The sequence below is a fragment of the Grampus griseus genome, assembly GCF_964374135.1.
Source record: "Grampus griseus genome assembly, chromosome: 21".
Classification (NCBI taxonomy): domain Eukaryota; kingdom Metazoa; phylum Chordata; class Mammalia; order Artiodactyla; family Delphinidae; genus Grampus; species Grampus griseus.
This window is the reverse complement of record NC_139015.1, coordinates 3,974,539-4,000,585: the sequence shown is the minus strand read 5'-3', so window position 1 is coordinate 4,000,585 and position 26,047 is coordinate 3,974,539.

Here is a 26,047-nt window from a genome sequence, read left to right as displayed (position 1 = left end):
AGAGATCTCAGTATATATTTGTGTAGTGTTGATGCAGGAAACTAAGACACCCACAAGGGAAAAGAATAGGACCAACCCTCCAGGGAGAGGGACGGCAATTGCCAGACAGGAAATCAGAACCTTAGCTAAACCTCCTGGATTTCAAGAGCAGGTTTCATTTTCACCAGAAGGACTGCAACTCACTTATACTATATATATGAGACTTAGGGCAGAGAGCCAATTTCAGATGAAATTTACTTTTGTAAATTTGGTTCCTGGTGTGTTGCCAGGCTAAACTAATTAGGCGAAGCTGAGCCCATAGAAAGCTGGAAGGACATACAATCGGGAGGAGGTGAAGAAGTCAAGGACAAACACAAAGCTAACTACCTAAACTGTGTGATAGAGTTTGGGCGCAGAAAACTGTAAGAAATTAATGAGCTTTTTACAGAGAGCGTTGAGGGATAAACAGGTATCAGACCATTTGTGACATCATGATTATAATTATTCCCAATTATTTACTACCCCGTTCCCTGAAGAGGATTATTTATCAATTGCGTGGCCTGGATCAGCAGTGCCTTCCAGCAGGGGGTGGGAAGAATGCATTTACTTAAGCACGGGACCTGGCCATGTGCTTTCTCTTGGTGAGTGATGTGACAGGATGTCAATTCCAAACAAAAGCATTGAGAGCCACTGTAGGTTTTATCCAACTCTGTTGTTTTGTTTTTTGCTTTTAATCTGCCACAAGGCAGCATGTCACAATATGGAGTAATTCCTTTTCATCCTGAAATGAAGAAAAAAGTGGAGTATAAGCAGATCTGTCAACTTCAGCCAACGTTAGAGGAATAAATATGTGCTGGTGTCAGTCACTGATACTTTGGGGTGGTTTATTAACACAGCAAGGCTGAGTAGTTCAGAAATTGTCCAAGAAGTGAAGCACTGCTACGTAGAAAAAACAACGTATGTGCTATTGGCTCCGGGGCTGTGCTATGGGCATGAAGTAAACTATAACTGAAGGATGGAAAATGGCAACTCATTTTGTGTATTGATGAAATTTTATGTATTAATGAAATTGGTAACAGTGTTTTCTACAATAACATTTAAGCCATTTAAGGTATGTAATTAACTTGTGACTCTTGGCAAAAGGGATAAGACACAGAACTTTATGAAGCGTTCTTTTGTTATTGGCTGGATTTAAGAAAACAAAGATGAAAACAGAAGAGAACTCACTAGTTAGCAAGGAGTAAAAGAGGAATAAGACAATGTAGACAACTAAGGACTTGCAGGGTTGAAAAGCTCAACTGTTTCTAATAGGCTACCAATAAGTGATAAAACTTGGAAGTACTCTAACCAGTTAAGACTAATTAACCCAGAGCAAAGACCAAATTAAGACACAGATTCACCTTCCCATGGGAAAGTAGAGAGTTCCTATGAAAATTTTCATAAGCCAAAATAGTATAAAGTGAAGAAGCAATTACGTTAGAACACATGTTTGCTAATGGATGCACAGAATAAACTATGACAAAGCACAGATGCTCATGGACAGTTCAAGGCTCTGGCAGCTTGATGCTGAGATGCTAAGTGTGGTTCCCTGAGAAGAAGCGCGCCGGGGCCGTGCTGGCTGCTCTGGGTGTGCACTGTCTCTGGAACAGCTCACTGCAAAACACAGATGAAAAGCTATCTTCCCTTTTCCCCTTTTTTTGTAAAAGCTAAAATCCTCTTCAGATTTTTCTGTTAGTGAAAACAGGTACCAATATAAAAAAACAAGTCTTTCGTAAAAGCAAAGTGGCCTACGGCAAACTTTCCAGAAGCAGGGGATACCTATAATTGTCATCTTGCTCTTGTTTAAAAAGTCTGAATAGATTATGGTAGCTACAGATAAATCATTTCAGTTGAACAAAATATGTCTCAGAAAACATACCAAGGGTGGCTTCAGAGTGAAGTCTGATAAACTCAACGTGGCTTTAAGTAAAGACAAGGCAGAAGAAGAGCGTCAGGGGCTGCCTCAGAAAACACCGTGAGCCTACACAGGAAATGATTGGAAAAAGAATGGACATTTGTATATGTATAACGGAATCACTTTGCTCAATACCTGCAACTAACACAACATTGTAAATCAACTATACTCCGATATAAAATAAAAATTAAATTAAAAAAAGGCACTGTGAGTATGCCGGTTTGCACATGGAAATGACTGGAATCAAACAGATGAAAAGTCAAGTTATAAAGAGGGATGCACTGTCAAAAGAACCGCCAACATGAATTAAACGAGACTGTGACCATTTGAGGTGTGTAACAGCTTTGTAGAGATGTGTAGCTTCCGAAAGTGGTAAGCGAGCTGTTCAAGCACAGACGAAGGTGTGCTCTTCAATGCCCTCTTCAGAGATAACCAAGTTTAATTGTATAATAAGTAAAAATTGTCCAGGAAGTAGAGCTGAGAGCCACTGAGAAGAACAGATTGGAGAGCTTCCAGGAAGCAAGATTAGGTCATAATCAAGAAATATTTTATGTTCCTTGAAAAACCTGGCCAACAGAATTCCAGAATTACTATGGGCCACTGATCACCATATGCCACTCATCTGTCCCATTTCTGAGTAACACTGTTAATTGTGGGTATCTGACCCTTATTCCTCTATTATCATTGAGTAGATAGAAATCAGAATGCAGAGCGAGTATGTGTGTGTGTGTGTGTGTGTGTGTGCGCGCGTGTGTGTGTGCGTGCGTGTGTTCACGTACCACCCAAATTTAACAAGCCAGGTTTGGACCTGCAATAGTGATTATCAACACGTTTTGAAATTTGAATCTGATTGTCATGACTGCATTGGATTTTGTCATATCTTCCTTGGGGAGGGGTTGGCAATATTTAGCACCTGGAAAAAAGAGAAGCGAATGTTTGTGACTAAGACGATAGACACTGATCTTTGCACTATTGTTTTCTTTGTTTTCCTCTTCCTTTTAAGTGGATAATGCATCACTGTGTTGTTCTACAACCACCATGCCTTCTGGGGGAAGGAATATACTTCTCTACCCGTGAACATGAACTTGGCCACTTGGCTTACTTGGCTCATAAATGTGTGAGCAGAACGACCAATAGACCAGTTCTTCAAGGAGCTTTAGCTTTAAGAGTCATGGTGTACTGGCTTCAGGATCTCTTGCTTTTTTTTTCCTCTTCCAGCAGAAGACCATACCCCATATGGGGGGCAGCTTCTCCAGTCTAGATCATGAAATGAAAGAGAAATGTGGAACTACCACTGACTCAAAACTCGTATGGAATGACAGCAAGAAATAAACCTTTGGAGATATTCTGGTCATTTGTTACTGCAGCAAAAATGACAAATAAGACAGTATAATAAGATACATTGTTAGCTTTTGAGAACACTGTTGATTAAATGAGGTATAAAAGAATTTTCCAGGGGCTTCCCTGGTGGCACAGTGGTTGAGAGTCTGCCTGCCGATGCAGGGGACATGAGTTTGTGCCCCGGTCCGGGAGGATCCCACATGCCGCGGAGCGGCTGGGCCCATGAGCCATGGCCGCTGAGCCTGCGCGTCCGGAGCCTGTGCTCCGCAACGGGAGAGGCCACAACAGTGAGAGGCCCGTGTACCGCTAAAAAAAAAAAAAAAAAAAAAAAAAAAAAAGAATTTTCCTTGAAGTACTAAGGGAATTCACACATTAGTTTTTTATTTTGAATTTATAGGCTTCCAGATAGCCCCAGAAATTAAAAAAAAGAAAGTATTTGAGATGGTGAGTTTGAACGAATAGAATATTCCACACAAATAAAGCCTCAAGTTACCCTAGATTTGTGATACAAAAACTGCACATGAAAAATAATCCTGCTAATGCTCTATAGGTAAAACTACTGGCCAAGGCTTTCATCTTATAATTAATGAATGCATTTTTGAAATAATTGTTTGGAAGCCCAGATAATAAACTAACAATGCTGAATAGAGAAGAAATGGAGGGATATGGTAGGTATAAGCAAAAGCAGCTAGGTACTAAAGCACTCTTCCTGGAAAATGTTCTGTAATTGCCCAAAGTACTTGCTTAAGAACACAAAAAAAGCATATTTAATTACAGAGTACTTACGACTTCCATTTAAGACTACTTTTAATTAGAAAATCACTCGTTCTTTAAAAATTTTACAGATATGCTATGTATAAGTTAACTTTTTATATTTATCTAGTCATTTAAAAATCTTTGATATGTTTTGAAATAATAAGACCCTGTAGTTGTTCTGTACTTTATAATTATGAAGCACATAAACAAATATCACTAAATGTGACACCTGTTGCACCCTGGAGTAGAAGGATGAATGTACGTTGTTATTTCAGCTTTCCAGAATGAGAAACTAAGGCTCATTAAGATGACAGTACTTGCCTAAGCTCCCATGACGAACAAGAGTTGGAAATGAAGACACTTACCCATATCCAGACTTTAAGACCAGCGTTTTTTCCTTAATATTAGTATTCTTTTCTCATACTAAAGTTAAGTTTCTTCTTGGAAGAAAGTTGTTTTTTTTCCCTTACTATACGTCATTATTTTCATTACTTCCTTCCTACCTCTCCCTCTTTCTTTTCCTCCCTTCTCCTTCCCTTCCTCCTTTCATCAAGGGATTAGCTTCCACCATGGCCTAGGCACCAGGATGGTTGCTAAAGAAACATAGATGGATAAAAGCTTTCTTTGTCTTCAGGAATCATAAAGTCATAAGGATGGACTTAAAGTAACTACTAGAGTGTCAGACTCTATGAAACAAGCATGCATACATAACTATGGCAGCACACAAAACGTATAACCCAGTTACAGTTCGTATTTGAGGAAGGCTTTCAGAAGGCAATGTCAGCTAAACCATAATTTAATAGGATCATAAAAGAAATGGGGCAAGAGTAAATGCAGTGCAAGTCAAAAGGGCAGCAGGTGAAAAGACAAGAAATCCAAAAGATGTGCACGTACTGTGTTTTGCAAGCAGGTGTATGACCTAAATTACATTGGAAAAATAGGCATGGTGAGAGGTTAGAATGTAAATGGAGATGGGATCAGATTATGACATTTAGATTTTGTTTTGACGGCAATGGGGCACATTTACGTGATTACATGACTGAAAGATTAATGACATGTGCCGTTTTTGGAAGGAGTGTAACTCTTATATAGTTTCTATCTCAGAAATATAGCCTCCTTAACCTGCAGTGACCCCCTGTCTTCCAACACAACTAGTTCATAACCCAGTTGTGTGTGGGTGTGTATCCTCAATACAAGATTTTGTTAATTCATAATAGACATATTTCACACTACAGATTGTTCACCAGTAAGAAGTTAAAAATATCTAAAGTAAATGCCGAGTCAATCTTAAGATACTTTTAATGACTTCCATTATCCTTCCATAATGAGGCTGAATGTCATCATTTCATCTTATATTTTATCCATAGTTTATGCTCCTATTTTCCTAGTTGTTTTTCTACCCATCATCATTTTTTTCAAAATAGATAACCCCAGCTGAGCCAAACCCCCATGGTTACTTGAGAATAGTATCCCTCTAGAAACCAAAAAAATATCCTCAATTTTTAAGTGGTATCTCCTGTGCCTAACACTTTTATTCTGCCTCTATCTTAGGATGTGATGAGCAGTGTTTCTTCAACTTGAGCCAACTAGTATTTCCTGGGGAAAACAGACAGCCATCCATTCACACACATTAAATATTAGTATTTCTCACTCTAATACAAACACACACACCCATGTGTACCACACGTAAACCTGGACATGGGTATTTGCCACAAAGTGGCAGTTTAAAGAGAGGGGAAACAATACGCCATTTTACTATTCTACTTGGTATCCTAGGGAGGAAAGTAGAGCGATAACATGCTATGCTCTGCACCTGGTAAAAGCATTCTGAAAGCTATAGTGGAGTTTTGGTTAAAGATATTCAGCAAATCTGTGGGTATATGCAAATTAGTGATCCTAATAATAAATGGTGAAATGTATACTTCCAAGTAGCTTAGATTCCAAAAGAAACAGTCATATGAAGAGTGTAGTATAGGATAGAAGCAAAAACCTCTGTTTTAAGAAGATCATGACGGGGGGCAGGGGGCTAAAGTCCTAGGACCAGAATGAACCATATTTTTAAAAATATTGCCTCTACATGAACTACGTAGAGGCATCTCTATAATTCTGATAAATATAAATAAGTGCTATATTTGTTAGAGTTTTAGTAGCAGCATATTCATGCATCACATGAATAAAGACCCTGAAATGCTTTATTTAATCAATAGGAAGAACCTGATAAAAGTCTACTAATTGCAGTATCTCCTCACACCGGTGGTAGAGCTCTGTTTTAACTGTAATTCACTGTCATAATAGAACCTTCATGAAAACCTAGCAACTTTTCAGGGAAGCAGTTTGAAAGACTAAAGATCTCCTAAAACTCATGCTTTCTTTTTCTTCTTATTATAAATTTATTTATTTATTTATTTTGGGCTGTGTTGGGTCTTCGTTGCTGCGCACAGGTTTTCTCTAGTTGCAGCGAGCAGGGGCTGCTCTTTGTTGAGGTGCGCGGGCTTCTCACTACGGTGGCCTCTCTTGTTGCGGAGCACGGGCTCTAGGCGCGCGGGCTCAGTAGTTGTGGCTCGCGGGCTTAGTTGCTCCGAGGCATGTGGGATCTTCCCGGACCAGGGCTCGAACCCATGTCCCCTGCATTGGCAGGCGGATTCTTAACCACTGCGCCCCCAGGGAAGTCCCAACCCATGGTTTCTTAGGAGAAGAGAACATTACTCTAAGAAAACCATTTCCAAATTATTTGATATGCACCTGAAGTCTAGCAGCTGCCACCCAGCTCTCTGTGCCTGACAGCTTTTTGCAGTCAGCCTTGCATGCAGAAATAAATAGTAGCAAGATATATCTCCTTATAAAATTTGACAGTTTCTTTTCCATAATATTTACTTTTCAAGCCAATGTAACTGACTGAAAAATTTACTTGCAATTCAGTCACATATTTCTGAGGAATGGAAAATATACTGACTGGCATGACATGCAATAAATCACAAACTATAACAAAATAGATGAAACTAAACAAAATGCTGTGAAGATGAACTACAGATCTCCCTGAAATATATAATCACATTTGTCCACAAAGTTTTTTATTCTATCCATGAGCTGGGAAGATATATGTAAAAATAAAACCTAATGGTGACCTTTACATAAATAAAATGCATTCCTCTTTAATATTTCCTGCATTCAAAAGAACCTACAAATCATAAAAGACGCTTGGTAGTTTTTATTTATTCATTTTTTATGTATTTTGCAACACTGCAGTCCTTCTCACAGCTTAAAAATTCCTGTGTTTTATACCCTTATGTGCCTGGTCACTCAAATTGACAGACATATCCCGAAGCAGATTTTTTTCAGTGAGCGGAATAAGGATGGAAATAAAAATCTATCTACCAGAAGAATTGATTCCTAATGGAAAGAAAAAATCCTCTCTGTCCTTAGTGCTGTCCATTGACTGATAAATCATAGATCAAAATCCTACCTATAAAATATTGAAGGAAAACCTCTTCAGACCCAGACTAGTGCTTTAATGACTTGTGCATGCTAAAGACAATTTGAATCGAAGATAAATTCAGAAAGATATCCCAGGATCCAATTTTCTCCAAGCCAAAGGCCATCTGCTCAGTAGGTCTATAATCCTGATTGAGTTGTGTGTGTATGTGTGTGTGTGTGTGTGCGTGCATGTGCATTCACGTGTAGAGGAAGAAAAAGAGAAAGAGACGTGCTCATGCCGTGTTGCATATCAATTTCTTTAGGAAAATAAGTATCGGTGTTATACGGAATACATTTGTGTATTTTTCAATAGATAAAACATTAAGGGAGTAAATTAATAGATTTCAGAATGTAAACCAAATATAAAAGTCATTAGTTTTTAACACGTCCTCTGTTTTATAATACTAAGCTAAATCAGCATACAAAAACTATTTTAACATAATGCCCATTAATCTATGAAGAGCTGAAAAATACTGGCAAGTGAGCTCTTTCATATGTATTAGGTTTCCAAAAGCCATTCTTCTGATTTGGGTATGTCTATTTTTTTTTCCCCATTCATTTTCCATTTTTTCTTCATTTATTCACTGACAAATTAACCAAATGGATAAATAACACCTAATAGATAGCCTGGATAATTTGAAAATACAGATCAAACTCTACACATAATACACATCAAACTCAACTTGTTACAAATTGATTGCATTATCTATTCTCTGAACCACCTATGCATATAATAGCCTAATCCACGTTTAAACTTCCTCTTCTTTTTTCTAAAAGAAAAATCCACTATCCTTCTCAGATTTACTCTTACTTCCTCTAAGCTACTTGTTGAAATCAACAGATGTGCCTAGGGAAGAAATGGTCACAAATACCATGTCATACCTGTGAGTTAACCCCCTCTGGACCTTGATATCACAATTCTTCACTTCCTGGTTAGCTCTTGAGTCTCTTCGAAAAAAATGTTTTATAATATTTTTCAACTCTTCTAAATGACATCAGCAGAAAGATGGGACCAAATCGCCCAATCTGCCATTCTGGGAGGAATAGCCAAATCCGGCCCTGGTTCACATACCTGGTGGTACTTCAAGGCTCCAGGAGCCCTGCGGGGAGTTCACGTCCAGCTCCTACAGTTCCTGCTGTGTCTCCAGTCTTTTCTGGAGCCAGGGTGCATTCTTCCAGTTACCAGCCCCAAAGCACATACAAGCCCCATCACTAACTGATGTGGCATCAGTTCACACTTAATGGCTTTGATTTCTCTCTTTCTTTCTATTCCTGGAGAGAATTTCCCATTCCTTTTGAAGCCTGACCATGTACATGTGTCACTGTGTACTGAGAGGGGGACTGCACGTGTCAGCTCAGGCTGTCATCAAGACTGAGCTTTGAAATTTGATTTCCACAGTATAAAGTCTGCCTTTTACCACTTCTACTATAGAAATGTATTCTGACATTAGACTTAAATTCTTCTGAAGTCCTGCCATAGATCATTTATTTCTCTTAATTTAAAGAAATTACTTTTTCTTCATGTTCTGTTAAATTTTAATTGGATCCTGCTGAATTTTCAACTCCACTTGGTTTTCTCAGGAGGATCTTGGGGCTCTTACAGTAGAGGCCATGTCATCTAGCATAACATTAAAAATGACAAATACGTTGAAACTGTCTCCTGGACTCTGAGACAGATAATTTCTAGGAATAGATTTTGTTTCTGAGGAGTCATATAATACTTCTTTATCTGGTTCTGTCTTGTATTTACCAATAACACTATTATTTTATTTTTTCTTTAAATTTTTACCTTGACCAGCTAAGATTCCTCTCAAAGATTTATTATCTCATAGCCTTGTCTACACAGTACACTTGGGGGGTGGCCCAAATCCTTCCTCAGTTCGGTAAATTCTGAGTTGTATAAAGTACACAGCTTCTATCAAGGTCTCACCTACTTAGAGAACTATGTGTGCTACTGTTACTCCAACTTAAGAGATGTAGTCTTTCCTTCATGGCCTAGTTTTCACATATTTTAAATATATAAATAGTTAAATATTAATTCCTGTATGAACTGTAATTATGGTAGCCACCTCCACTGCAACCTTCCCTCTTTTACTTGGAATCAGTTCTGCACTTCCCAGAATGCTATTAAGTCCTCACAATCCTTGCCATTTCCTTCTCTACCTCCACATTCTCATTTCCCATCCACTAGATTTTTAATTTACGGGCTGTCCAATATCTGAGGGAATGCAGAAAAGTGGAGAGTTTGGGGCAGTGCTCTAGTTATAACAAAGACCAGGGCTTTGGTTTCTGACTGATACCAACCATGGGTCTCTAAACGGAGGATTGGAAACTACTAAAGTAGGAACAAAGAGCCTTTAACCTCTTTTCAGGAAGTGTCTTTTGTAAGAAATAAAGCCTACATGAGCCATTGACTAAACAGTGTGTGTGTACTGAAGGAGGGCAGAATTTGCCACCCCAAAATATACCTCCTTGGCATAAGGATTATTATAGGCTGATTACTTTTAAGAAGCAGCAGACCTAGGAAAAGCTCTGAAAACTGAGTAGAAGTTACCCTTTTGTAAGAGACATTTACAGGTATATGGGAAATCTCCATTCGAAAGGGTGTCTCCCTCTTTGTTACCACGAAGAGGATGACCGAATCTCCAGAAACTCTTATCAATGGAGCAGACAATGCCCTAAATCTGCGTCATAACCTTACTCTTATTCACTGTGCTCTTCCTGACCGCCGCCCACAGCTGGCTTCCCCGTGTCCCAACACCTTCTTTGGTTGAAGTGGACACAGTATTTAAGGTGGTGGCTTGGGTCATTTTGGGGAGTTACTCACTTTCCTGGGTCTCTCCCATGAACACAGGAGGTATACATGTTATTAAACTTCTGTTTGTTTTTCTCCTGTTAATCTTTTATTACAATGGGGAGGGGTGGTGTCTCAGCCGAGCCCTAGAAGAGTAGAGGGAAAATTATTTTTCATAACGTGTAGTATAAATTAAGTTCATCTGTATTATAGTGTGCAGCACTCTCTAAAAAATCTGACATTATATAGGTTTCCAGTGAAACTTTTTAATAGTTCATGAGTTTTTATCTTTTTTGATCATCTTTCAAATTATCTAAATGACAATGCTGCAACAAGGACATCTGAACTTAATCCATTTTAAACCAGACCCTCCCAGTAAAAACACTAAGACTTGTGGAGTGCTCACTATTTGCTAATCACCAAAGTAAATGCTTTAGAAGCATTTTCTCATTACCTTTGCAAAAGAGTCTTTTTTGGGTAGGTGGTCTTCCTAACCTCTTTTTCCCTGTAGGTAAGCTGAGAAATAGAGGAGTTAGAAAATTAGTAGTAAGTTAGGAAAAAGGAGTGGTAAATTCAGCCTTTTGGCTTCAGAAACTAAACTCTTAACCATGGTGCTAAAGTCCTTCCAAGAGGGTAGTATGAAGTTCTATGAATTTCTAGTGAAAATAATTAACAAATGTAGCAGTTGAATTATAGAAGGTGTTCTTAGATGTCAAGACTATTACGAAATATTTGCTCAGCTGCAAATAACTGATATTTACTCACAAATACACATGGATGCTATATTTTAATAGTAAATATATATTTCTCCTTTCTGGTTAACATTTACTCTAACTGCTGTTTTGAAAATATTGTTTTTTCTAATGTTATCTTTTCAATAACAAAGGGTTAAAATGGCAAGTGATTTAAGAGTTTGTGGTTTGTGCCCATTGTGAAACATGTCTGGAAAATTCTTTGACGCTCCTCTCATTGAAAGGTGAGGTCTATGTCAGCCCGCCTTGGATATGGACCCTGACTGTTTGGCCAACAGAATACAGTGGAAATTACACTTTACGGTGTACAGGATCAACCCTTAATAAACTGGCAGATTCCAGTGAACTCATTCGTGAGCCGTTCATTCTTGAATCCTCGGCACCATTCCTAAGGGCGCTCAAGCGGGTCGCGCAGATGCCTGTGTGGAGGGTGGAGGGACTCCAGGGACGCTGCCCCCCTGCCTCCCTTAGCTGCCACCTGTCAGTCATCATCACCCTATCCGTCATGTGAACCAGCTCTCTTAAGAGTGGAGTTTCCAGTTCAGAGTTGAGCCAACCTAGCCGGTGCCACTTGGGGAAGAGGTAGCTGTCCCCACCAAGCTCTGCCCAAATTGCAGATTTTGTACAGAATAAATGATGGTTGTAGGGGGAAGTAACAAATTTGGGGGCAATCTATAATAAGGCAATAGCTACCTGACCTGAAGGCTCTGAGACGCATCTATTTTCAATGTACTCACAAATAGACAATCTCTGCTCCCGAGATGTGGAACTTGCATTTAGATCTCTTCTTATCTGGAACAGTTTTAAGTTATGAGGAAATAATGATAACGTTTAAGTGGCACTATGGAATACTTTACTATGTACTTTCAGGTACCAGACGGAAGAGTAAAGGCTAAAGGGCACTCAGTTTTCGGAGCATCCCTGCAAATCACTCACATCTCACGCTGGAACCCAGACTCTCAGGGTCAGCTTTCTGACGTCATAGGAGCTGAAGCTGGGTCCATCTCCAGAGCCGTATAAAACCAACGCAGATTGTTTCCTCATCGGAGGCTCTTTTGTTGATGAGGCATTTTCTCACATATATTATCAGCATTTTCCTTTCTGGGGGGCTCTTCTCATTAGCATTTAAACATGACCCAGTCAATCACAGTCAACAGGAGCCTTCCATCAACTTTCTCTCCCATCGCCTCAAGCCTTATTTCTATCTCTGTCCCATAGCGCCTTCCCTTTTTGTCATAACAAACATCCTGTTCACTCCTCTTCCCCTTGTAATCTGACTTCCACTTCCAGCCCTGCAACTGCTTCGACCTAGGTTACAGAGTAAATAGAAATACTTCTTTCTGAAGCAACTGGACCTTTTGATTCTTAGTTTACATGAATTTTCTATGGTATGCAGTTCTTCTTCTCAAGATCCTCCCCACACGCTCCAGAACTGGTCACATCTGAATTAGTCTGCTTGGGCTATCATAGGAGAGCATCACGGGCTTGGTGGCGTAAACAACAGACATTTCTTTTCTCTCAGTTCTGGAAGGGAAGGTGGAGACTGAGGTGCCAGGAGCTCGGTTTTTCTCTGGCTTGCACATGGCTGCCTTCCCGCCCAGTCCTAGCATGGCCCTTCCCTGGGGCCGACACAGAGAGCGCTGGGTGCCTTGTCTCCTTGTAAGGACATCAGTCCCACTGGATTAGGGTTCCATCCTTAGGACTTCATTTAACCTTAATGACCTCCCCGAAGGCCCCGGCTCTCTTACTGCGGGTAAGGGCTTCAACACAGGAATTGGGTGAGAACACAATTTGGTCCATAACAAACTTCTCAGCTTACCTGAGGTCAAATTACTTAACCTCTTCTAACCATTCTGACCCTCCAGTGTATTTATTGTTAGTGCACTCTCTCAATACCCTTTCCTTCTTATGACATAAATTACTACTTATATTTCACACAGCCTTGAGTCTCCAGCCCAGCTCTCTCCCCGGAGTGTCTGATTCACTCAGCTGTATATTAGACCATCTAACTCTATGCCCCACAAATATCTTACATCAAATAATCCCAAGTATTTCGCATCTCATACACATGAACCAAGTTATCAGCAAGTTATCCAAGCCAGGACTCTGGGTTTTGTCTTTTTATCCTCAACACACTCATACACTTCACAAAATTCAACAATTCCCTTTGTTTTACTTTCAGAGTCTGTTTCAAATGTCTCTGGATCATGAACTCTCTTGCCTCTGTGCTTTTTCCAATATACTTATTTCACCAAGAACATTCTGGCCACGTGACCTGGGTAATCCCACTCCATTCTTCGCGTCTCACCTACGGTGCAACCGTCTCTGGAAACAAGGCCCTGAATCTCTAGACTGAACCTAGTGATGGTAACTGGTTTCATCACTTATTCTTCCTAGTATAGTCTGTGGCAGCCACTCTTCAAAAAGAGGATGCACCCCTACCCAAACTTTGGTTTAGACAGTAAGACTGATAATCATACGTACATAAAAGACTGTGAATAATGCTATCATTTACATAACGAGACTTCCTGGAGAGTGCAGGGCAACCTCCCTAAAAAAGTCCTAAGATGGAAAAAGCAAGGAAAGGGGTTTAACTGTGGTTAGCAGGCAGGGCTGGGATGAAGGCTGTCGCACACAGAGTAAGGTCTGAGCGCTCTGAATCTCTCGCTGGAGTGAAGGAGTCACCGTCCGGGTTTCTCATCAGCTGGACAAGATGTGAGGCAGAGGATGGAGAGGAGTGATGCTGAAAAGCTGTCAGCGGTGAGACATCAAAAAAGAAAAACCTCAGGCTCCTTACTATGTGTTGTTAGGAGCTCAGCTGAGCAGGGAAAGCAGGAACCAGGCAGCCAGGCATCAGAATTGCCCATTAGAGCAACAAGCCAACAATGAAGGAGTCAAGCCTTTAGTCACTGCAGCGGGAGGCAGGAGGCTAACACGGAACCCGGCCCCCTGTCCTATTTTCCTCATGGGAAGGCTTACTCTTGGAGGGTCAGGCAGGTGTGCACATGTCGGGGTCATCTCACTGCTGAGGGAGCCCTGACCCAGAGGCTCTGCAGTTGAACAAGCCTGGGGTGGAGGACAGCATCAGGGGGAAGGGCTAGCGGTGGAGAGGTGGAGGGTACAGGGTCAGAGTGGGGAAAAGTGTCTGTAAGGACTTCTCCTCCTTCCCACGAGGAGCTGTCAGCACGCCTAAAGAAGAAGACCGCTGCCCCAGGCCTCACACAAATGACCGGGAATGAAGGCATCAGGGCTAGGAATGTAGATACCTGAGGAGGGCCCGGGTCCTTGATGGCAACTCCCTTCAGAGACTGCATTGCAAAGACTGGGCCGGGCGTCTGGTGTGGGAGGAGCACCGTGACCCTGAGGCCTGTCAGATAAAGCCTCTGGCCAATGGTCAGCAGGAAAAATTATGTAAAGAGGTTGAGCCGGGAGCCAGCCTCCTAACATGGTCCTGAACATATGGAATTATGGTCACATGCAAGGCCAAGGGGGAGAAGACACACCTGATCAGATTATCCTTTCACTGAGCATATTTTAACGTGCATGAGTTATCTTATTTTTGAAATATTCTGGCATTATTCATTTTAGCTGAGTCTCTCTTCCTGATATTATAGATCAACATGCTACTTCCATTGCAAAATTTAACCACTTTTTAATAATCTATACTTATAAATATGTTTTGAAAGCAGATGGAAATTTTTTAACACACTGGCAAAAACCATATTTTTAGCACAACAATCATTAATGAGGAAGAGTCATCAAGAGCTGTCCTTTAAGAAAGGAGTTCAGAGGCATTTTTAGAACACAGGCTTTCAAATTGTACAGACTTGAGAAAATTCTATAAGCGTCAATTTTACCATCCATAAATACAGTTCCTAAAATTGTTATGAAGATGAAATAAGGCAAAACATACAAATAACATACTCTGGCATATATATGGCCCAATAAATGATTAACTGATGGGTCAGTTAGAATGTGTACCATCCATTCATGGCTCTTAAGTGATTTAACACTATGTGTACAGATACAGACTTGAGAAGATGAGCGACGGGTAAAAGGGGATGTGAGATCTCCTTGAGGTTCAGTTTTTCTGTTAAAAAAATGAAGACTTTCCTTTCTCTTGACTGATTTTTGGGCTTATTTTCATGCCTTCTAGTTGTCTAAAAAGCTCAAAATTATTACAAGAAGCCTGGTGAATTTTGGGGGTGTCTAAGAAGAACTCTTTCTATGCATTGCTCTGTCAAGAAGGGGCTCAAATTTAGAATATACTGTATTTTTGGTAAAATATAGTTCTCCCAAATCATTCGTATTCTTGACATTATTTCTGCACCTATCGTCTAATCTGTCCTGCTCACATTGTTTCCCCATGAGATGTGGACATGAGTCTTGAAGACATATAAACAGGGTCCTAAATGCAATGTGGATTATCTTCTTCAACTTTTACACTTATGCTAATATGGACTGATTAAAATGGTGAGCGTGGTATTTAAACTGAATTATATTTATGTCAGATACTTTATCAATTCTTACTTGTTATCAGGAACTAACGATTTAAAAATTAATAAGATATGTCCTCTGCCCTTGAAAAACTGATAATTAGCTTAGAGTATAGGTACATATTTAACCTACCATAATCAATGCAATAAGGACTAGAACAAATACAACAGTAGTATGTCTTGAAAACAAAGCAAAAGGGGTTATTAAAGTGCCTTCAAGTATTAGGGAACACTCTACTTATGAGGTCACAACGGACTCGTCTTGAAGAACAGATAAACATGTCCAGGAAGAGAAAATTAGAGAATGCCAGGTAGAGCAGAAGCAAGAGTATGAGAAATTTCATGGAGTTCTCAAAACTGCAAAATGAAGCTGAAATTAGGCCAGCTATATGCATCCCTTCAATAAAAGGTCCTTCCAAGTTTCAAAAATATCTTCCAGGTTTGAAACTTCAAGAACACCCATTTGACAGAAGTATAGATAGGAATTATTATACATTGAATGAAAACTGGCTTTAATCATAAAGCCCACAGCACCTAATAAAGTAATAATTATGATGATGAGGTCACTTACCATGGGCTGAGATCATACAGTCTGTTAGTGGCATATCTGTCTGGGAACGAAAGTATCCCTTAATCTAAGAGCATGGTCTGTCAACTGCATGTTGGAGCTTCTTCTTAGCTGTTCACAAGAAAAAATAATGAAAATAAAAATTATTTATTCATAAAAATCACACTGGTTTCTTTTCCATTTGAAAAAATATGGATAGGAAATTTTAATAAATTAAAAAAATTTTTTTTCTGATAACATATTTGTATCCAGCCAGGCATTGAGTATAAGTGTATTCCTTGAAAAACTCTCCTACAGTAAGGTTTACACATATTTTTGTGTTACATTAATATACATTCTGTTAGGAGAAACCATCCGTGAAATCACAAAGGATTGTATATTTTCTATATAAGTGTGCTGTATGGCTGTTCTCTGAAGAAATGAACTCTCACATGTCTAAAATATAGCATGTACCATGAGCGCTAAATCAGAAATTTCAGTGAAACGCTAAACTGTGTTTAAGTCTTCCTTTTTTCTTACACGTTTCATTCCAACTACTCCTGAATGTACTATTTCAACTTAAGTTGATTCTGTCACAAACAAACTCATATTGTTTACATTTTATGGCAGTTGGCATCTTGGTTCTCTTGGACTGAATAGTCAGAACTTTATAAATGTGCTGTGATTGTACCATGGGTTGGACCAGCCATGCTGGGCAGTGATGGGGCACCAGCTAGATGCTATGCCAACTTGAAGCCACGCTGAAGCTGACAACTGATTTAGCACAGTGAGCTGTTTCAACTGAGATCGACTGTTTGTGTTCTCTAACTTCAAGAGACAGTTATTTTGAAAGATGTATTTCTTTTGTTGGGCTAAAAAGAATACTTTGTCTTAATTATACTTGACATTTCAGAGCTCATACCAAGAGCTTTCTCTGGGGACAGAAACAAACCACTTGTCTCCTCTAGAATAGGAGAGTGAAATGAATAAACACAACCCTTGTTCTTCTATTCGAGAGTGCAATTTCTCTGGTATTTGTTTGTTTTTTGTTTCATTTATTTTTTTCTTTTGAAGAGCACTGGATGGGCTGTAGCTTAATATTCTCTAGGACAATCAAAGTATTGATGGGAGAAATATTTTGGAAAATTAAGAATAAAATTGCTAGTGTACAAAGCAATATACTGTGTGCCCTTGGTTGTTCTGTGTGTTCATTCAGAGCAGTTAATTTTCTCTGAAGGGGTAAAATAAAATGGGTACTAATATACCAAGAATCTGACATTTTTATGCTTGTATTTCTTGAAATCACTGCAAATTAACAGACTACAATTTTCTTCAATTTTAATTTAAGTTGTCATTTCCTTTGCAAGTATACAATTTTTGTGGTTTCTCTATATCTTGAAATGTTTCACGATCTATGTTTTATCTCTTATGATATGATCTATATAAATCTTTATTATATAAAATTATTCAAATCACTTTTTCCATGAAGGTGCATGGGAGATACTGTAGTCTAGCAAAACTGATGTAATTTAATTAAAATGCAAGTAATTTTATAAAATATATGATGCATTTTCTGAGAGAATAAAATTAATTTAGTCTTATTTGTACTTCTAGAAAGTAGGAAGTTGAAGTAATCAATGGCATTAAATAGCAAAAAATATGAATAATAGATATCTGCAATTTTTTTCCAAATTATATGGCATAAATGCAGTATCCATTAAACACAAGACTAAATTTTAGTATATAAGTGTGAAATTATGTAAAATTCTTTGAAATATATGGATAGAAGCAGATTTTTCCTTTAGATATAATTGTAAGATATCAGAAATATTCAAAGAATTGCTTTATTTTACCAATAAGAATACACAGATATCAACTACTTTTGTGTGAGTCAGTAGAATATATATGAGAAGTTTTAAGGAGGGAAGTTCAAGTAGGCACTTAGAACCAGAAAGAGGTGTCTAAGCATACTATTCACATGAATTGAAATATTTGCTTCAAATAACACTGAGAGAAACTGAAGAACATATTATGAGGTTGTTATTTTGTATATGTACTTTATTTTACAATGTATTTTATATGTCCTCTCTATAATCTCATACATCTCAAAATTTTCTCACCAGCATCACATATCCTTTCGTAGCAACTGTGCCTGTTTCTATTTTTTCTGGATTTAATTCACAGATTATGTTAGTATTATTAATATGTGATCCCAAAGGCAAGGACATTATTTCAAGGGGAAATTCAGAAACATGGTGAGATAACAAATCCTAACTGGTTAATCTAGTTATTTAATTACTAATATTAATTTAATCAATTGTGGCAAATTACAATGTCTTCGTACTTCAGATTTTGCTTGTGCTGGACAAGCAAAGAGACAACAGTCCTTGCCCTTGATGAATAATCACATATTTTATGATGAGATCTACATTTTAGATAAGAGGCTTCTTAATAGTTTTATAATAAATGACAAATGTAATCTCCATTATATTGTTGTAAATATTTATATTTAAAATAAAATTATACATTTCTCTTTGAAATGAACCATTTCAATACCAAAGCAATTTGACAACTCACATTTATCTATGAAGAAAAAAATACATAAATAAACCCATCTTTAATAGTCAAGTTGTTGACCATGTCACCTTTCCCTCTTAAGTCATATTTTCATTTCACATTTCTCATAGACTATTACCCTTATATATTATAACTTTTAAACTGGAAAGTCTTCTATTAATCATCATGTAATAATTTTTATCTATAAAATCACATATGTGTATTGAACTCTATGTTTAATTCTTTAGGCCATAAGCCTGTATGTTTTAAAAGATTTTTTCAGGATTGGGTTAAGACTTCAATTATTTTAGCACATACCTGGTCAAAACAATAAAAATGTATTGCAAATTTTAAAAAAAGGCATAAAATGAAAGTTATACTGAAAATGTCTCTTACTATACAAACAGCTCATGCAGCTCAAAAGCAAAAAAAAAAACACAATCAAAAAATGGGCAGAAGACCTAAATAGACATTTCTCCAAAGAAGACATACAGATGGCCAACAAACACATGAAAAGATGCTCAACATCATTAATTATTAGATAAATGCAAATCAAAACTACAATGAGGTATTACCTCACATCAGCTAGAACGGGCATCATCAGAAAATCTACAAACAACAAATGCTGGAGAAAGTGTGGAGAAAAGGGAACCCTCCTGCACTGTTGGTGGGAATGTAAATTGATACAGCTACTATGGAGAACACTATGGAGGTTCCTTAAAAAAACAAAAATAGAACTATCATATGACCCAGCAATCCCACTACTGGGCATATACCCAGAGAAAACCATAATTCAAAAAGACACATGCACCCCAATGTTCATTGCAGCACTATATACAATAGCCAGGATATGGAAGTAACCTAAATGCCCATCGACAGATGAATGGATAAAGAAGATGTGATACATATATACAATGGAATATTACTCAGCTGTAAAAAGGAACAAAATTGGGTCATTTGTAGAGACACGGATGGACCTAGAGACTGTCATACAGAGTAAAGTAAGTCAGAAAGAGAAAAACAAATATCGTATATTAACTCATATATGTGGAATCTAGAAAAATGGTATAGATGATCTTATTTGCAAAGCAGAAACAGACACACAGATGTAGAGAACAAACGTATGGACACCAAGCGAGGAAGGAGGGGGCGGAATGAACTGGGAGACTGGGATTGACATATATACACTATTGAATACTATGTATAAAATAGATAACTAATGAGAACCTACTGTATAGCTCAGGGAACTCTACTCAACACTCTGTGGTGACCTAAATGGGAAGGAAATCCAAAAAAGAGGGGATATATGTATACGTATAGCTGATTCATTTTGCTGTACAGTAGAAACTAACACAACATTGTAAAGCAACTATACTCCAATAAAAATAAATTTTAAGAAAGTTCTTAATATTATATCTACCTACATTTAATGTTTTATTAAATAGTTCATATATTTATGAATGAGTATTACTTGGTGCAAGAATTAGAGTGAGTTCAGCATCAATTTTATCCTATAGTATATTTTTAGAAATGAAACCAATGAGGAAACAGTGTATCTGAAAGTAAGTCAATGGAAATGGAAGGTGTTTTGTACAGCAACGTTATCTGACTTTTAAAGTGTTTCTAAGTTATGAGATAAAATCCACAAGTGTTGTCTATCAAAAAGTAGAATTATCTTGGCGATATATTATGTATCTATATGATCAAATCTTTCTATAAATTTGTTAAAAGCAACAAATTAGAATTCAAATAATTTGTAAAATCATTCACCTGTTAGTCATGTAATCATTCTCTTTCTAAACCAAATTTCTACTCAATTTGGGTATTGAAAAGCATATGCAAATTGGTTTTACCCAGACCTTCTCAATGACTTAATTTTATTTGCTATTCTTTTACTCAAAGATATTTAAAAATGGAGATTCAATCAGATGAGATGGGATAGAATATTTGCAAGTTATACATCTGACAAACAGATTATATCCAGAATATTTAAAGAGCTCTCAGAATGAAACAGCAAGAAAACAACCAATCAAATGAGGAACTGTGCAAAAGACTTGAACAGACATCTGTGTCATCTATGAAGATAAAGAAGAACATGAATGAGATGCTCATTATCATTAGCCATTAGGGATATAAGACTTAGAGTCATGATGAGATTTTACACTCATCTTTCAGAACAGCTGTAATAACATCGACAATACTAAGTGTTAGTGAGGATAAGGGACAACTGAATCTTTCATACATTGTTGTTGGGAATGTAAATGGTACAGCAACTCTGCAAAATAGTTTGACAGTTTTGTAAAAACTGTATACTTCCAATACGAATCAACAATTAGACTTCTAAAGAAGTGAACACATGTGTTTACACAGAAAGCTATACACAAACGCTCATAGAAGTTTTAACTTTAGAAGCCAAAAAATGAAAACAACTTAGACGTCCTTCAATGAGTGAAAGGATAAATAATCTGTGGGTCATTTACACCATGAAGGATACACAACACTAAAAAGAAACACACTATTGATACGCTCAACTTATATGTATCTCAATAGCATTATATTGAGTGAAAAATGCTCATCTCAAAAGGTTACATATTTATGATTCCATTTATGTAACATTCTCAGAATGACAAAAATTACAGTGCTTAAGAACAGATCAGTGGGGGTCAGGGTTTAGAGTTGGGGGTGGGTGAGCCTGTAAAGGGGTATCATGAAGTTTCTTTGGGGAGAGAGAATAATACTGTATCCTGATAGTGATGGTGGTTACACATAACTATGGATGTGATAAAATTTTATAGAAGTAGACACCAAAAATGAGTAGTGCATGCAAAAATTGATAAATCTAAATAAGGTCTATAACTGAGTTAATAGTATTGTACCAATGTCAGTTTCCTCTTGTTTGGTAATGTACTATGGTTATTCAAAATGTTATCATTGGGTGAAAGTCATACGGGTATCCTCTTCATGATGTTTGCTGATTCCTATGAGTCTAAGCATATTTCAAAATAAAAAGTTAAGAATATATTTAAAATATTAAGCATAACTCTTTCATATTCTATGAATAACTCTAGTATCTAAAGTCTTTGCTGATATGATTTTGCTGACAGTTGTTCTTGTTTTCTCTTGCTCATGGTTTAGTTGCCTTGTTGAGAATTTTGACTGCACGCATATCAAAATTCAAAGAATTTTTTGAGGCCTCTTTTGAAGATGACTCTCTACCTTACCTGAAGTTTTTATAATACTTAGGTAGTGCTGTTTAGAATGAAAATCTTTGTTAGGGCAAGCTTATGATTGCAAATTTTTAGAGATGACTTTTTTTTCCCACCTTGCTCCAAAACTGGAGACAGTCTATTTTCCTTATTTTCACTTGGGTTTATTTCCACTTCATTCTCCCTGAAAATAATGCTATTTTAGTGCCAGATATCTGGCGAAGACATATTATTAAATTAGTGACCATGAATAATTTCTAGGTTTTATCTCCTCTCCTTTATGAGGCTGTGAATATTAAAGCTCCAATGTTCAGTCTTTGTTCTGAGGGTAGCATTGGTGTCAACGTTTTACTAAATCTCTGGAGTCATGCTTCTGCTAAATTGACTATAGCTTTCTTGATACTTCAAATACAATTTTAACAGATACTTATTTAACTATGTAAAATATTTTTAGCTGTGTCCTTTATAGCATCTTTCAGGATACCTTATTTGCCATTTCACTAGATATGGAGTTTGCTACTAGATTTTTAAAATAGTTTCGAGTTATCAATTTTTTTTCACATTTTGTTTGTAAGAAAATGACATTGGCATGAAGCAACAGGAGTAATTTAACTCTGTAGGTAATAAAAGAAAAAGCAAAAAATAAAATGCAATTTTATTAACCTGAAAAATAAATCAGTTTATCCAATATAATTGGATGACAGATATTTAATGGTTGTATTTTCTTACCTTTCATATTCGGCAACTCAGATCTTTTCTATAGCATTCAACGAGTCACTCTTATGAACAAAGCCTAATAGATGTGGTTTTAAAAAATCTATAAATAAATATGTGGGGGGAAAAGCTGGGAAACACCTTTACTTTGCATGTATCTAATACAGGAAAATTTGGTTGAATTCAAATAATAGGTGTTGTATGTAAATACGTGTTGCAAGTCAGGAATGTACATTTGAATTCCGCCCTCTTGGGAGTGTTCAAGTTCTCTTAACGTTAAGTAATAAGAGATATCAGATTCAGTTGGTGTGAAATGAATAAAATGTAAAGTGGCATCTCCGGCTTTGAAAAGTTCTTGCTTGAAGACAATCTGAAGGTATTTGTCAATATGATAGATCCAAGCTATTATTTTATAAAAACAGAGGCCAATTTAAGATCCTCTTCTTTGGCAAAAATCCTTAGCGCATTGAGTCATGATAGCAAGTATTTCAGATTTTTATCTTTCTAAGATAATTTGCATCTCTCTGAATCTTAGTAGGCATTTAATTAACATTATTATTGCCTATAAAAATCATACACACAATAAATTCCAATTCTCTGTACATGTACATGTACGTTCACACACTCATATGTTCTCAAATGGAAATTTTACAGTTCAGATACCATCAGTAGTCTCATGAATTAAAATGTAATTATTCTAAGCTTGATTTCTGGACTTCCATGTTATGTAACCAGAGCATAAATTGTCTCTGAGTGTAACATATAAGCCCACATTACACCTTCGAGGAAAAAACAGTTTCTCTTGAGAAACAAGTGATTCACAAAGGATCATTCATGAGGAATTTAAAAAATCATACAGTTTATCTCACACAGTTACAGGTTAGTATTTTATCCTTCAGTGCATATATGAAGTTCATCTAGATTAAAATATGAAGGAAGCAAACTTTGACTTCAATATCACCAGCCTGCTCACTGTAGGTCTTTTAGTTTACTTGTCATCTCACACTTTCTATTAACCTCAGATGTCCAGTGGGTTTATTTTCCCATTTTTTAAAACTTTCCACGTAATCATTAGTGAATGATGTATTTAAATATCACATTACCATTTTTCTTGGAACCAACAGTGATTTTTGAATATTAATCAGCCTTCAGCTAGTCATTCATATGTCTACATAGATATCAATATAAAATTAAGGGAAAAATGGAAGTCACTTTGGCCAGTTAGTCATGACTGATTTAGGTTTTAAGATCAGCCCAGAAGGAAATTCTAACGTAATCAGGGACATAATTAATACTAAAGAAATGAGAAAATAACTTGCATTTGCCAGTAGTGTAAACATTCTGATTTTAAGATACTATTTTTGTTTAAGTTTCAATGACAATCTTGAAGTTAGTTTTATAATTCATTGTCTTTAAAAATAGAGCACACAAATTTTTCTCAAGAATGAATGTTAAAAAAATTTGAATTGTCATTATTCACATTTGATCATATGTTCAGAAAACATACACATGTATGTGTATACATGTATGTGTATATACAGAGAGATATACATATATATACACCTGATATCATATATATGTGTGTATATATATATATATATCAAATAAAAAGGAGAATAATGAATTTCCAGTGGTTATACACAATGTAGAAAAACACCGTAACTGAAAGAAATCACAGAAGTACAAGAATTCTATTTTCATGATAGACATTGTTTTCCTTTAGTTTTCTGTTAGTATATTTCAAAGCTTATATAGTAAATATTGAAAATAGAATTATTTCTAATGCATAAATCAACTTATTTTTATAAAATAAAAGAATTACCAATGATAAAATTTGAAAAATTTAAGGATGTATGAATAAAGAACAACAATGCATGCCCATGCCATGTAGGTACAAGCAATTTATATTTTAAAACTTTGCATGCTAATCTTTATTCCATAAATTTACATATTTGAAATTATAATATATATGCAATAACTTATCATGTAATCATCTACTATGAGCATGTCCATAGATCATTAAGATGTTTCTTAGACACACAGAAGTGCATTAAATTCATTATTGGTCCTATATTTCCTCTATTCCACCATGTCATTTTTTGGTCCACACTCAAATTCTGCATTTAAATCTATCTCCACCAAGCTTTCTGTGTATTAGCTGAATGTTTAATTTTATTGTTTAAATTTCCTTTAAAGCATTTATTAACATTAGTATCTATATTAAGTTTTCCATTTCTAGAAGAAAGAATGTGCTTAGGGTAGATTTTGTGGCAGTTGTATGCTTGGCAGGATGATCTCTGGGTAAATAGCAATTGCTGTTGAAAAACATCCTAAATAATTACTAGCAGAGTATGAAAAAAAATTTTGGTATGTTCTCTGGGATGTTTTGATATATATGTGAAAGTGCACTTTTAGTATAAAATCTGCACTCCTTATTATCTACACATTTTCTTGAAATGTAACACAATTATTCTCAGAATCTTTAAAAGAGAATTCTTGAAATGATGACATGCAATTGTCTTTAATATAATCATTGAGGTCTTTGAAAGCCACAGTACCAAAGTGCTGGTATCATAGCAATTGCCACTGTCATTCAGTAAAGCATACTGTGTTTTTCCAGCAACATAGAAAGGAGAGGTGAGACTTTGTGCCTCTGTCTATTACAGTCATTGGTCTTTTTTCAGTCCTCAATAGTAGAAGCCTGCTATTCTTCAACATCTGAATATGAATAAATATCATTTGCTATTTTCTTGTTTTTTAACTATGTTAAAACTCAACAAATATTACCACTGAAAATTATGTTAATCCATACATGTATTATGGAAGCCATAAACCCATTTCAATACAGTGAGATGGATGAATTCTATAACAATGAGAAAGCAGACACAGTACGGCAACAACTGAGAATATTAACATTTTTTGTCTGCCAGTTCCCACTGAGTTGACTTAGGTTGAAGTTGAAGCCAGAGTTATGCGAATGGCTGGATTGAAATATTTTACTTTTCAAAGTAAATAGAGTTTTACAGTCTCTGCCTGTATTACAAATCTTAAGACTATAAGAAGATGTCTGCAAGAGCAATCTGGGAAGGCAGTTCCTTTAGATTAGAAGCAAATTGTATTGCTGAACTTGAGGAATTTTGTATTTTCACAAACCACAGATGGATAGGACATTCATAAACAGAAGATTTTGTGACCATACCGCTCCTTAATTCTTTCTTTCTCTAGTGTTATATTTGTAGTGTTATTTTATAGTTTTATAACTCAAAACTATTTCAAAGTCAATATGTGCATGTGTATGTGCTTGTGTGTGTTTATGTGTGTATCTCCCCCTACTTTATTTCCTACTAATATTTTGTGCTTCTTTAATGTCCTTACCCAGGTACCCAAATTTTAATGGTACAGTGGAAAGAGCTTGGACCATGGAGTTAAAGAATATAGGTCACTTATTTAAGCACTCTGAGCCTGAATACCTAGGAAA